Source organism: Rhincodon typus, chromosome 19 (assembly GCF_021869965.1).
Source record: "Rhincodon typus isolate 14 chromosome 19, sRhiTyp1.1, whole genome shotgun sequence".
In the NCBI taxonomy this organism is placed as follows: domain Eukaryota; kingdom Metazoa; phylum Chordata; class Chondrichthyes; order Orectolobiformes; family Rhincodontidae; genus Rhincodon; species Rhincodon typus.
In genome coordinates, this window is record NC_063350.1 from 29,602,782 (window position 1) to 29,615,410 (window position 12,629).

The following is a 12,629-nucleotide window of genomic DNA, read 5'->3' on the forward strand; positions in this document are numbered from 1 at the left end:
TCGCCCATATCCCTCTAAACCCTTCCTATTCGTATACCCATCCAGATGCCTTTTAAATATTGTAATTGTACCAGCCTCCACTACTTCCTCTGGCAGCTCATTCCAGACATGCTCCACCCTCTGTGAAAAAGTTGCCTTTTAGGTCTTTTTTAAATCTTTCCCCTCTCACTTTGAACGTATATCCACAGGTTTTGGATTCTCCTACCCTGGAGAAAAGACCTTGGCTACTCACCCTATCCATGCCCCTCATGATTTTATAAACCTCTGTAAGGTCACTCGTCAGTCTCCGACATGCCAGAGAAAATAGCCCCAGCTTACTCAGTCTCTCCCTATAGCTCAAGCCCTCCATCCCTGGCAACATCCTTGTAAATCTTTTCTGAACCCTTTCTATTCTTTGGGGTTTCATCAGAAAAGAGGCATGACGTACATATATACTAAAATGATGGATAGAATCTCCCCTGCTGAAAAGCAGTAGGGAAGGGAAGATAACAGAGGTGAGTTGGCTTCAAGGGAACCTCTGCTGCTTTCTTGTCACCACAGAAATTACATTCTAGGCAGGAAGTCCCAAGCTCATCTTTCCTGCGCTACAGCCAATTAAGGATCTATGGTCATTTCATAACCACTTAAGGGCCTTATCCCACTCGGGCTGCAATTACCGCTTCTCCACATGAGACAAGATGGAGTCAGCCCGGTAAAACTGTGTACCGGACTGTCAGTTTGGGACAGGGGTTGATTACCTCAATATAGGATAATTTCTGCAATACTGAGGGAGTGAACTGAGGGCAAGGGGATGGCCACAGAGATTCAGTTCCTTGTCCCCATTTCCCAATTCCAACTTCCTGCACCTACACACCCCGGCTGAACCCAATCCTAGAGAACTACAAATAATATCTACCTTTCTTGGCAGTGATCCATTCTGAAGGGTCACTGGACCCAAAATGTTGACTCGGCTTTCTCTCCAGATATGCAAGTTGTGTAGAGAAATTCACTCTGATTTTCCAATCTATGTTGAAGGGACAAGTGTGCCATTAGTCACTTTCTTTATTGCATCCATCTGTTTAATTCTGAGTGCAGTGATAACAGAGCTGCTGATCAGATCCATGCATCAGTTTTGAGCCATAGTCAAACAGCACTATAACAAATTATTTTGGCAATTCAAGTACTAATTCCATTCAACAGTAACTTCATTTGTAAACCTAAAGTTTTAAGAGCATCAGAGGGCAGAGATGAGTGTAGTGGCCATCTCTAAAGAGAAGGTGGCTAACGTAACAGCCCTATTTAAGAAGAGAGGGAGGCAGAACATGGAAAATTATTGGGCAGTTAGTTTGACCTCAGTCATTGGTACGATTTTAGGTTCCATTAACAAGGATGAGACTGCAGAGTATATGGAAGTACAGGATAACATAGAGCTGAGTCAGCTTGGTTTCGTCAACGGGAGGTCACATCTGACAAGTCTGTTAGAATCCTTTGAGGAGGTAACGAGCAAAGGAGAGCCAGTGGATGTATGTGGATTTCCAGAAGGCATTTGGCAGGAGATCATACAGAAGGTTGCTAAATAAGGTAAGGGCCCATGGTGTTAGAGGCAAGGCACTGACGTGGATACAGGATTGGCAGAAGGCAGAATGTGGGGATAAAGAGGTCTTTTTCAGGATGGCAGCCAGTGATTAATGGAGTTCTGCAGGGGTCAGTGTTGGGGCCACAACTATTCACGTCATACACAAATGATCTGGATGAGGAACTGAAGACGTTGTTGCTGAACTTGCAGATGACACAAAGGTACGTAGTGTTGAGTAAGTGGGGAAGCTGCAGAAGGACTTGTACTGGCTAGGAGAATGGGCAAAGAAGTGACCCATGGAATACAATGTGGGAAATTATTAGGTTATGTACTCTGGTAGGTAGAATAGAGGCATACCTTTTTTTAAATGGGATAAAGTTTCAGAAATCTGAAGCACAAAGGGACATAGGAGTCCTAGTTCATGATTCTCTCAAGATTAACATGCAGTTCAGTTGGTAGTTAGGTAGGCAAATGCAATGTTAGCATTCATTTCAAGAGGGCTAGAATACAAGAGCAGGATGTACTGCTGAGGCTGTATAAGGCTCTGGTCAGACAGCATTTGCAATATTATGAGCAGTTTTGTATCTAAAGGAAGGATGTGCTGGCCTTTGAGGGGGTCCAGAGGAGGTTTTCAAAATTGATCCCAGGAATGAAGGGCTTGTTATATGAGGAATGATTGAGGAATCTGGGTTTGTACTTGACAGAATTTAGAAGGATGAGAGAGATCTGATTGAAACTTACAGAATGCTGAGAAGCATGGATACAGTGGACGTGGAGATGATGTTTCCACTAGTAGGAGAGATTAGGACCCTTGGGCATAGCCTCAGAGTGAAGAGACGACACTTGAGAACTGAGATGAGGAGGAATTTCTTCAGGTAGAGGGTGGTGAATCTGTGGAACTCATTGCTGCAGAAGGATGTAGAGGCCGAGTTATTGAATGCATTTAAGACAGAGATAGATAGGTTCTTGATGACTGAGGGAATCAAGGGTTATGGGGAAAAGGCAAGAGAGTGGGTTAAGAAGCATACCAGCCACGATTGAATGGCAGAGCAGACTTGATCGGCTGAGTGGCCTAATTCTGCTCCTATAACTAACTTATGGTCTTTTATTCATTTTGTTTTGAGAATGGAAGAATGAGGAAACATCCTGTACTTAACATACCTATTTTTCCCTTTGGGGAATAGTAAGGAAGTATTGCAAGGAGATTAGCAGGCTGATTATCAAATCTGCTTGACTATATCTAGAATGCCTCTTCCATGGACAGGTCCTGAATTGGGACTGGTGCTCAGAGTTTTTAGCTCAGAGGCAGGGCTGTACCTGTGGAGCAACAATGCCTCCACCCTATAATGGAAGTGAAAGTGGTCTACGTCAGCTGCAAGGTACGGCCTCATGACGAATGAATAGCCACACAAGATTTAAAAAAATACATCAAAAATTTACCAAAAAAAAACAGTATTCAAGTCATCTGTGGGTGAGGCTTTTGACCAGCACAAACTCATTTGTGTTTGGGTGTGTCTAGGATTTTGTTTAGAACTGCTGTGATTAGATATTGCTTTTATTTGTGTTGTCATGATCTCGATTTTCTCTCCTTTGTTCTCAGGTGGGCGGTAGGCGGATACACATAACCTATGCTTGAATGAGACTGAAAGTGGAACTTTTGCCAGGCTCCACTTCAAATCTTTCAATTTTAAAACAAGTGCAGCTCTTATACTATCATAACACACTGAAGAGGAGCAGGTGAAGTGAAAACCTTGTGACAGGCAGTCAGCATTACCAACAAGATAAGAATCATCACAGAGAAGCAGACAGATTGGCAGCAGGCTTGAATGGGATTTGAGATAAAAACAAGAACAATATATTTCCACATGTATTCTTGGGTAGCATCAACTGTAAAATAAAGTATTTATATTCTATTAAGGCATGTCTGGGGAGTTCAGACTCATTATTTTCTCACCCTATGCCTTATAGGATATCCTAGATGCTCCTAGTGGCCTGAATGGACACATGAACCCGAGGTGCTTCCGGGCAGAGCAATTTGAGCTCCAGCCATTGGAGCTTAAGCAAAGGCTTGGGACACGATTGTGTATTCACAAAGCTGAGAGGTTTGTCGATAGCAGGCTTCAGGATGTGGTCACCCCAGCTTAAGCTGCAGATAGAGATGGAATGAGTGACTGACGACAAAGGAAGGGGATCAGGCAGGTAGTGAGGGAATTGCCTGAGTTTCTCTCACTTGTAAACCATTTCTCAATCTCGGAAAACATGAGTCTTCATGCTTTTATGAAGGGCAGCCAGAGCCAAGGTGCTGGCACTCTAGGTGGTCCAGCTGCTCAGGAAGGAATGTGGAAGGACAAGCATTTGAGGATTTGTTAATGAAGAGAGATAAGTGCTTCTGTGTCTGTAAACATGACTGTAGATTGTACGTTACCAGGGTCAAGCAGTTCAGAAGACAGCGATATTGGACTTAATAAAAGCTGAAAGAACTACAGATGCTGTAAATCAGGAACAAAAACAGAAGTTGCTAGAAAAGCTCAGCAGGTCTGGCAGCATCTGCAAAGAGAAAATCAGAGTTAACGTTTCGAGTCTGGTGACCCTCCCTCAGAACTGGTAAAGGGCCTTCTGAGGAAGGGTCACTGGACCCGAAACTTTAACTCGGATTTTTTTCTTCACAGATACTGCCAGACCTGCTGAGCTTTTCCAATAACTTCTGTTTTTGTTCCATATTGGAACCAAAATGTTCACTCTCTTCCTGACTGTACAGATGCTACCAGACCTGCTCAGTTTCTCCAGGATTCTGTTTTTATATTAAGGATGTCACAGACCAACAGGGACAGGCAGAGGTTGTGGTTCATGTTGGGACCAGTGACATAGCAAGAAAGAGAAATCAGGTCCTGCAAGCAGACTTTAGGTAATGAGGTAGGAAATTGAAAGGAAGTCTTAAAAAGGTAGTAATCTCCTGATTACTTCACATACCATTGCAGTATTGAAAATAAGAAAAGGAGGATAGAGTCAATTAGTGTGGCTGGACCGATTGTGCAGGAGGGAGGGCTTTAGATTCCTTAAACGTTGGGATCATTTCTGGGGAAAGTGGGACATGTACAAGTTGGATGGGTTACATCCAAGTGGGAATGTTTGATAATGCTGTCTGGACAGATTTAAACTATATTGGCAGGGGGTAGGATCCTGACAAGCAGCTCAAAGGGTCTGGAATGAAATTAAAAGGTAAACCACGGGTAAGTGAACCTGGAAGGCAGAGGAAACGCAGAAGCATAAAAACATAGAAAATAGGAACAGAAGTAGGCCATTTGGCCTTTTGAGTCTACTCTGTCATTCAATATGGCCATGAGGGGGTACTAGCAGGTGTAGCAGTCTTAAAAGTGGATAATTATGCAAGTCCTGATGAGCTGTGGCCCAGGCTGTTGAAGGAGGCAAAGGAGGTGGTATCAGAGGCCCTAGAATTTCAAATTTTGTCTGGCCACAGGTGAGGAACAATAGGATTGTAAATTTATCCCAATATTGAAAAGAGATAACAGGATAGACCAGGAAATTACAGGCCAGTCAGTCTAACCTCAGTTGTGGGAAAGTTATTAGAAAAAAATCTGAGGGACGGAATACTTATGCACTTGAAGACACATAGGTTAATCAAAGATACTCAGCATAGTTTTGTTTAAGGAAGAGAATTGATGAGGTGACGCATTTGTTGTGGTCTACATGGACTTTAACAAGGCTTTTGATAAGGTCTCTTACGCAGGCTGATCAAGAAAGGAAGCACACACTGTATCTAAGGCAAAGTGGCATGCTGGATCCAAGGTAGGCCGAGATCCTCAAAGCAATGGGTGATGGTAGAGGGATGTTTCTGTGTATGGGCGTATGTTTCCAGCAGGGTCTGGCAGGACTCGGTCTCTGGTGTATATTAATAACTTGGACTTAAATGTAGGGTTATGGTCAAGAAGTTCATGGATAACATGAAAATTGCTAGGGTGGTAAATCATGGGGAGGATAACCATAAACTGCAGCAGGATATAAATGGCTTGGACAGGTGGGCAGAGCAGTAGCTAAAGCACTTCAATCTGGAAAGGTGGGAAATAATGCACTTGGGTTCAGCAAGCAAGGCAAAGGATTACTGTATGAATGGTAGGCTCCTGGAAACCGCAGAATATCGGAGCAATCTTGGTATGCCCATCCACAAATTCCTGAAGGTGGTAGGGCAGGTAAATATGGTGGTTAAGAAAACATATGAAATACTTACCTTTAGTAGCAAAGGTATAGAATACATGAGAAAGGAGGTTATATACTGTACAAAACACATTTAGGCCACAACTGGAGTACTGCATGCAGTTCTGGTCACCACATTATAGGAAGGTTGTGATTGCAGTGGAAAGCAATGTTCCCTCTAATTTTCTTACTGGATGCATGGGCCTCTGAAGTCTGTGCATGGCCGTGACTACAGGAACCGGAAGCCAATGCCATGATTGGCATGCTGGCACTGATGGCCATGCATGGAACGCAGCTTAGAGGGAACATTACTTGATAGGGCATATTGAGAATTACCTGGATGCTACCTGGCCTGGACAGTCTGAGATACGAAGGAAGTTTAGATAATATAGTGCTGTTTCTCTTGGAGCAGTAAAGGTTAAGAGGGGACTTGATAGCAGTCTATATGATTATGAAACATACAGTGGACGTGTCAGTAACAAGTAGGGCATAGATTCAAGGTAAGATGGAGAAGGCTATGAGGAGAGTTGAGGAGACTTTTTTCCGCTCCCACTTGGTTTGGTGGAAGACTGGAACTCATTTGCTAAAAGGATGGTTGAATCAGAAACTCTCATACCATGTTCCTAGCCTAGGCCCCCAGCTACATTCCTTGTCCCCAATGTAAGCAGGCCCAGGCAATTTGGCCTAGATATACCACCCTGTTCCAGAACCTGGCCACATTAAATTTAGTAACTGGCATACACTGCTCAAAGGCTTTGGCCAATTTTTGATGGGAGAATTGAGGGATGACGCTTATTGCTGTGGAATTGCTGCTCCAAACTCAATTAGCTTGACTTGCCAGGAGTGGGAGCCAAGATGGGAGCTTGAAGTGCAAGTATATCTGGCCACAGCAGGAAATGCACAGACCTTTGGGCTGAACCTGGAGACAGATGACAATGGTTCCCAGGAATGAAATGCAGGTGAACCTCCAAATCCACACAGATCAACATCAGGATGATAGTGGGGATACCCTGAACCCATCCATTAATCCCTCTACTGACTGTTAACAGAGGAAGATTGTTGTGAAAGAGATGGTAATTACTTTCAGCCACCCTAAACAAAATACCAATAAAAATCTTGAAGTAAAACCTACTGCTGTAAATTATAACAGAGATAAACCACCTCTATCTAAGCCAGGTATGATGTATGAGTCTTCCATTTGCTAGCTTTAAACAGTAGCAGTAGTAATTTCCATCGATGATAAACCACATCAACAATAAACTCTCATATCAGCAAAAAAAATGGTATCAATCATAAATCTTACTGGATGCCCATAGGACAATTTCTTCAACAATAATTAATGGTATCTTTATTAGGGGTAGTTGTATGCCTTAAGTGGTATAGTTTGTACAGGAATAAATATAAAATCATTGGATATTTATTACATGTCAAGAGATATATTTTAACAATAAGAAGCAACTTCTAATGTATGGACTCATCATTTAATATCATAATTGTTTGGCATGGTTTGAAAGTGAGAAACTGCAAACTATTCTGAACTAACAGTCACCTGTTTTGCACTACAAAACTGAACAGTAGGTCTCTGGATTTTGAATGGAAGCCTCACTCTGCCACGATCTTTGGTTGTGCAGCTAACTCACTGAAGTGCATTCTTTGTCATCCCGGAATGCCAATCAAATATGAATCAGAGGCTTATAACTGTTTCAGAATACTACTCCATTTTCAACACTTTTGGTTCTGGATTCACCCTTTTTAAAAACATATTCTCTGATCCTGGGTTGAGAGAGCAAGTGTAGGAGAGTTATTTAAACAGAATAATTACATGCTGCACTGCTCCCAGCCAAAAGATTTGAAATGTATCGTGCAAATTGCAAGTATTTCCACAAGTGTACAGCATTTACACAAGTTCTGCTAAATCTCTAAAATATCTAGGTGAGACCAAACACGCACTAGCAGACCAGCCAGAAACTGATTGCTGCCTCTTTGGTATGTTGTCTGGAGACGCAGACTTCAGCAGTCCTTTTTTTAAATTAATTTGTTCACAGGATATGGGTGCCACTGGTTTGGCCATCATTCATTGTTGATCCTTAACTGTCCTCGAGGGGTTGGCGGTCAGTCACTTCCTTGGGAGTCTAGGTTCACCCAAAGTGCTGTTCAGAATGGAGTCTAATTGAAACGAAGCCTGAAATTTATTTGTGATCACTCTCCAATCAAACTGTTTCATTACGGTGAATGTTCCAAGCGCCCAGTTGATGCAAAGTTGCCCAGTTCTTCCACCATATTACATCTCACGGAAGTAAAATGAAAGCATAATTCTGGATTTATGCCACTACTTTTCCAAATGTTCTGTGAAGTGGAAACACATGAAAGTGATGCAAAATTAATTATAACTGCATCATGGTACATGAGAAGGTGGTTTCTTTAAAACTGGTCATTGGACAATCTGGTTGACAGACTTGCCCAGGTTCATTTCATATATGCAACAGGAGCAACACTATCATCCAAATGGAACTGCATCGTGTCACATCAGAATGAATACTCCTTTGTAATTTTAGCCATGAGAAGGACAAAATATCATTTTATGAAGAAGAAATTTTACATACCTTGTGCAAACATGTACATGTTTGATGGCTACAAATTTCTGCAAAAAAAAATCCACTGTTTAGTTTGAGTTAGTCAGGGCTACAATAATGAGAGTGTTCCTAGATTTCACCCCCTTTTGGTCAGAATAGTTCTTAATTCAATCTATTAAGATTTTGGAGGAGAATTCCCAGAGTTGCTGTTTCTATTTTACAATTTTAACAACTGCCAAAGTTGATCAATATTAACACCAGGTATCATGCTGTGTGTAAAATGTTCCTGATAGTGGAGCCTTAACTGCGTAAATCAGGCTGGCTGGTGATTTGAACAAATCGATGGAGAAAGCAATGAAATGAAACCACATAAACTGGGATAGCAAAAGGCAGAAATTGGATGTTTAAGGGGAAGAGTAAAAAGTAAAAGGGCAATAAGCCAGAGCAAACAAAAAAAAAGTAAAAACAGAAGGGAAGCAAAGAGCCTGAGAAAACAAATAGTAAATAAGCATCTGGTTAGAAAAGTATGAAGGTCAACTAAAATAGGGGATTGAAGGGTGGGTAAGCAGTTGTGTGGTTGTCCAGCATGACTATCTGCCGTACACCACTCTAGTAAACAGAGAAAAGAACATCCAATTACATCACAGGTATCAGCATTAGGTTCTCATCCAGAATTTGGCCCAGTGTTAAAATTAGGACCTTGGAACTGAAATTCAGCCCAATGTTTCAAATGAAGGAACGTCTTACATGCTGTATTTACCTGAGTGAAAGTTGCAGATTGTTATCTCCAGTTGCTCAGATTCAGGTCCCCGCTATTTTGTAGAATAAAATACAAGATATTGGGTCATTTTTTTTCATCCACCATATGCTGAGAAATGACTCGGGCAGTATTGCAAAGTAAATTTTTTCTCCTATTAAGGAGAAGAGGCTTTAGTACTGGCGCAGAGACCAACAGAGCAGATTTCCCAACTTGACTCTGTTACTAAACTTCAAAAGGTCTCTTGCAGAAGTCATTAAGTGAATAAGGCATCCATTTCAAATGTTTCTCCAGAATATCTGATATTACAAATTGTGATAAACCAGGACATTTACTCAATGTCTGGTGGAGATGCTATCTTGTCGTGATTACAAGAGTGGTTGAGATGTGTTTTATCTTGAGTAAATCAGTTGTGTAATTTATTGTTAACGATCAGACAGATCAGCAATCAGAGTTTTGGCTTCATCCTGAGGCAATGTATCATTCATAGGCAGGAAGAGGAACAGGGAGTTCTGGAGATTGGAATAAAGAAAGTGTTGCTCTAGGGCATAGGCTGCATTCAAACTGATCAAGCCCCTAGGGTTCATATTTTCCAGAAGCATATTCTGCAAAATGTCAGTCCCAGAATTTGTTTAAAGTTTTCATCCCTCTGTTTTATACTGGTTCAAATCTGATACCTATATGTGCTTCCATCACCTTTATTTTAAATGAGATAGTAGTCTGTGTCAGTCAAAACCAACCATTTTCCCCTCTTCAGATGGTTTTCTACGTGATTCAACATCTATCTCAGTTTTTTTTTCACATTGTTCTACCAGGTTTTATTAGATAAAATCTGTTAATAGAAATGATAGATGTTGGAAATACTCAGCAGCTTAGGCAGAATTTATGGAGAGAAAAGGAGAGCATAATTTTACGAGTCAGAGTCACATAGGTCAACAGCACAGAAAAAGGCCCTTTCACACAGGCCTTTGCTTGTCACAAATAAGCACAAAACTATTTTAATCCCACTTTCCAGCACTTGGCCCATGGCCTTGAATGCCTTGGCTTTACATCTGGAAGGGAGGTGCATGTGATATTGGCTCACCAGCCTGTCAATGTGTTTCTACCTTCAGCCTCTTTTCAAGGATGTGGAGTATTGGACAAGGTCAGAAGTCACACAACACCAGGTTATAGTCCACCTGGTTTATTTGAAATCGCAAGCTTTCAAAGCTTTACTCCTTCTTCAGGTGTAAGTGAGAGGGGTAGTATCAGTAACAAAGTACAGAAGCGGTGCTAGGTGCAGTTAAGTGAAAGAATACAGTTGCTGCAGATTCTATTGCAAATAACCCATACACTACAGGTTCAAATTTTAAGTTGTCTTGATATGACACATGCTGATATTGATTGATCAGCTATTCAATTGAGAAGCATAAGCATTAAAGTAGAGTAGAATGGTGAAATGATAAGCAAAAGCTTTAGAAAATATCATTATTTAAATTGTAATAAAGTATTAGAATTGGATGCGTGGCTACAAATCACTATCACTGTGCCTTAGGGTATTCGATCATCAGGACATAATGCATAGCAAAGTTGGTTGCATGTACAAGGTATGTAGGAGGGTATGCAAAATCATATGTACACCAGTAAGGGATCTGCCCAATTTCACCGTGGTTAATATGATTCGACACTTTCACTTTTTTTTAGCTACACAGTATGTCTAAGTGTTTCAATGACCCCAGGCAGAGAAAAGGAAAATCTACTTCATATGTTTTAAATCTCATGTAAGTCTGGTATTTTTTGTCTGAAGAGGACGTCAAACCTTTTGGTTCTCGACTCATTAGGACAAACACAAGAATGCCAAATTCCAAACAATGACAACAATTCATACTACAGGAGAAAGATGTTTGGAATGGTTGGTATGTCAAATCTGATTGACCAAGGTATTGCCATGGAAAATACAACAACAGTGAACTATAGCCCCCCAAGTTCCAGCATTTATCCTGATGAGCAGAAAATGAAACGTTTCAGCAGAATGCTTCTCTTCTCAATATCCAGGTTCTGTACTACCAAGTGACCGTTTTATTTTAAAATCTTTTAGTTTTTTTCAAATTTACTGAACATTAAAATCTAATAACTTGATTACATTTTACCATCAGATTTAATAATTTTTCAGGCTAAGTTCTGCTTTACTAGATTTTGGATGTGAGTTGCAATCCAAGGCTTGAGCACAAAAATTAAGGCTGACACTCCAGTGCAGGGAGTGCTGCAGTGTGGGAGGTGCTGTCTTTTGGTAGAGATCTAGGGCATAACTGCCTTCTTGCTGAATACCAAAGACTGTACTGCACTATTTTGAAAAAGAGCAGGGAAGTTATCCCTGGTGCCTTTGCCAATTATAAACTCTCAATCAACAACATTAAGACTTATTTTCTGGTCACTACCACATTGCTGTTTGTGCAAGTTTGTTAAATGCAGATTAGCTGCCACTGTTCCTGCATTACAACAGTTCAAAAAGTATTTCATTGGTTATAAAGTACTTTGAGGTATGCAGTTGTTGTGAAAGGCACTATATAAATACAAGTTTTTCTTGAATCAGAGATAGTAGGAACTGCAGATGCTGGAGAATCTGAGACAACAAGGTGCAGAGTTGGATGAACACAGCAGGCCAAGCAGCATAATAGGAGCAGAAAGGCTGATGTTTCGGGCCTAGACCATTCATCAGAAATGGGGGAGGGGAAGGGGGTCCTGAAATAAATAGGGAGAGAGGGGGAGGTGGATAGAAGATGGATAGAGGAGAAGATAGGTGGAGAGGAAACAGACAGGTCGAAGAGGCGGGGATGGAGCCAGTAAAGGTGAGTGTAGATGGGGAGTTAGGGAGGGGATAGGTCAGTCCAGGGAGGACGGACAGGTCAAGGGGGCGGGATGAGGTTAGTAGGTAGGAGATGGGAGTGCGGCTTGAGTTAGGAGGAGGGGATAGGTGGGAGGAAGAACAGGTTAGGGAGGCGGGGACGAGCTGGGCTGGTTTTGGGGTGCAGTAGGGGGAGAGGAGATTTTGAAGCTTGTGAAATCCACATTGATACCATTGGGCTGCAGGGTTCCCAAGCGGAATATGAGTTGCCGTTCCTGCAACCTTCGGGTGGCATCGTTGTGGCACTGCAGAAGGCCCAGAATGGACATGTTGTCTGAGGAATGGGAGGGGGAGTTGAAATGGTTCGCGACTGGGAGGTGCAGTTGTTTATTGCGAACCGAGCATAGGTGTTCTGCAAAGCGGTCCCCGAGCCTCCGCTTGGTTTCCCCGATGTGGAGGAGGTCACAACGGGTACAGCGGATGCAGTATACCACATTGGCAGATGTGCAGGTGAACATCTGCTTGATGTGGAAAGTCTTCTTGGGGCCTGGGATGGGGGTGAGGGAGGAGGTATGGGGGCAGGTGTAGCACTTCCTGCGGTTGCAGGGAAAAGTGCCGGGTGTGGTGGGGCTGGAGGAGAGTGTGGAGCGGACAAGGGAGTCACGGAGAGAGTTGTCCCTCCGGAAAGCAGATAAGGGTGGGGAGGGA

General features: G+C 42.2%; 1 protein-coding gene across 1 annotated transcript in view; it reads left to right on the forward strand.

Annotated features, from left to right (window-relative positions):
- Positions 1–12,629, forward strand: part of ptgis (prostaglandin I2 (prostacyclin) synthase) — a 72,599-nt gene that overhangs the window by 1,080 nt on the left and 58,890 nt on the right. The gene's annotated exons all lie outside the window — the stretch shown is intronic.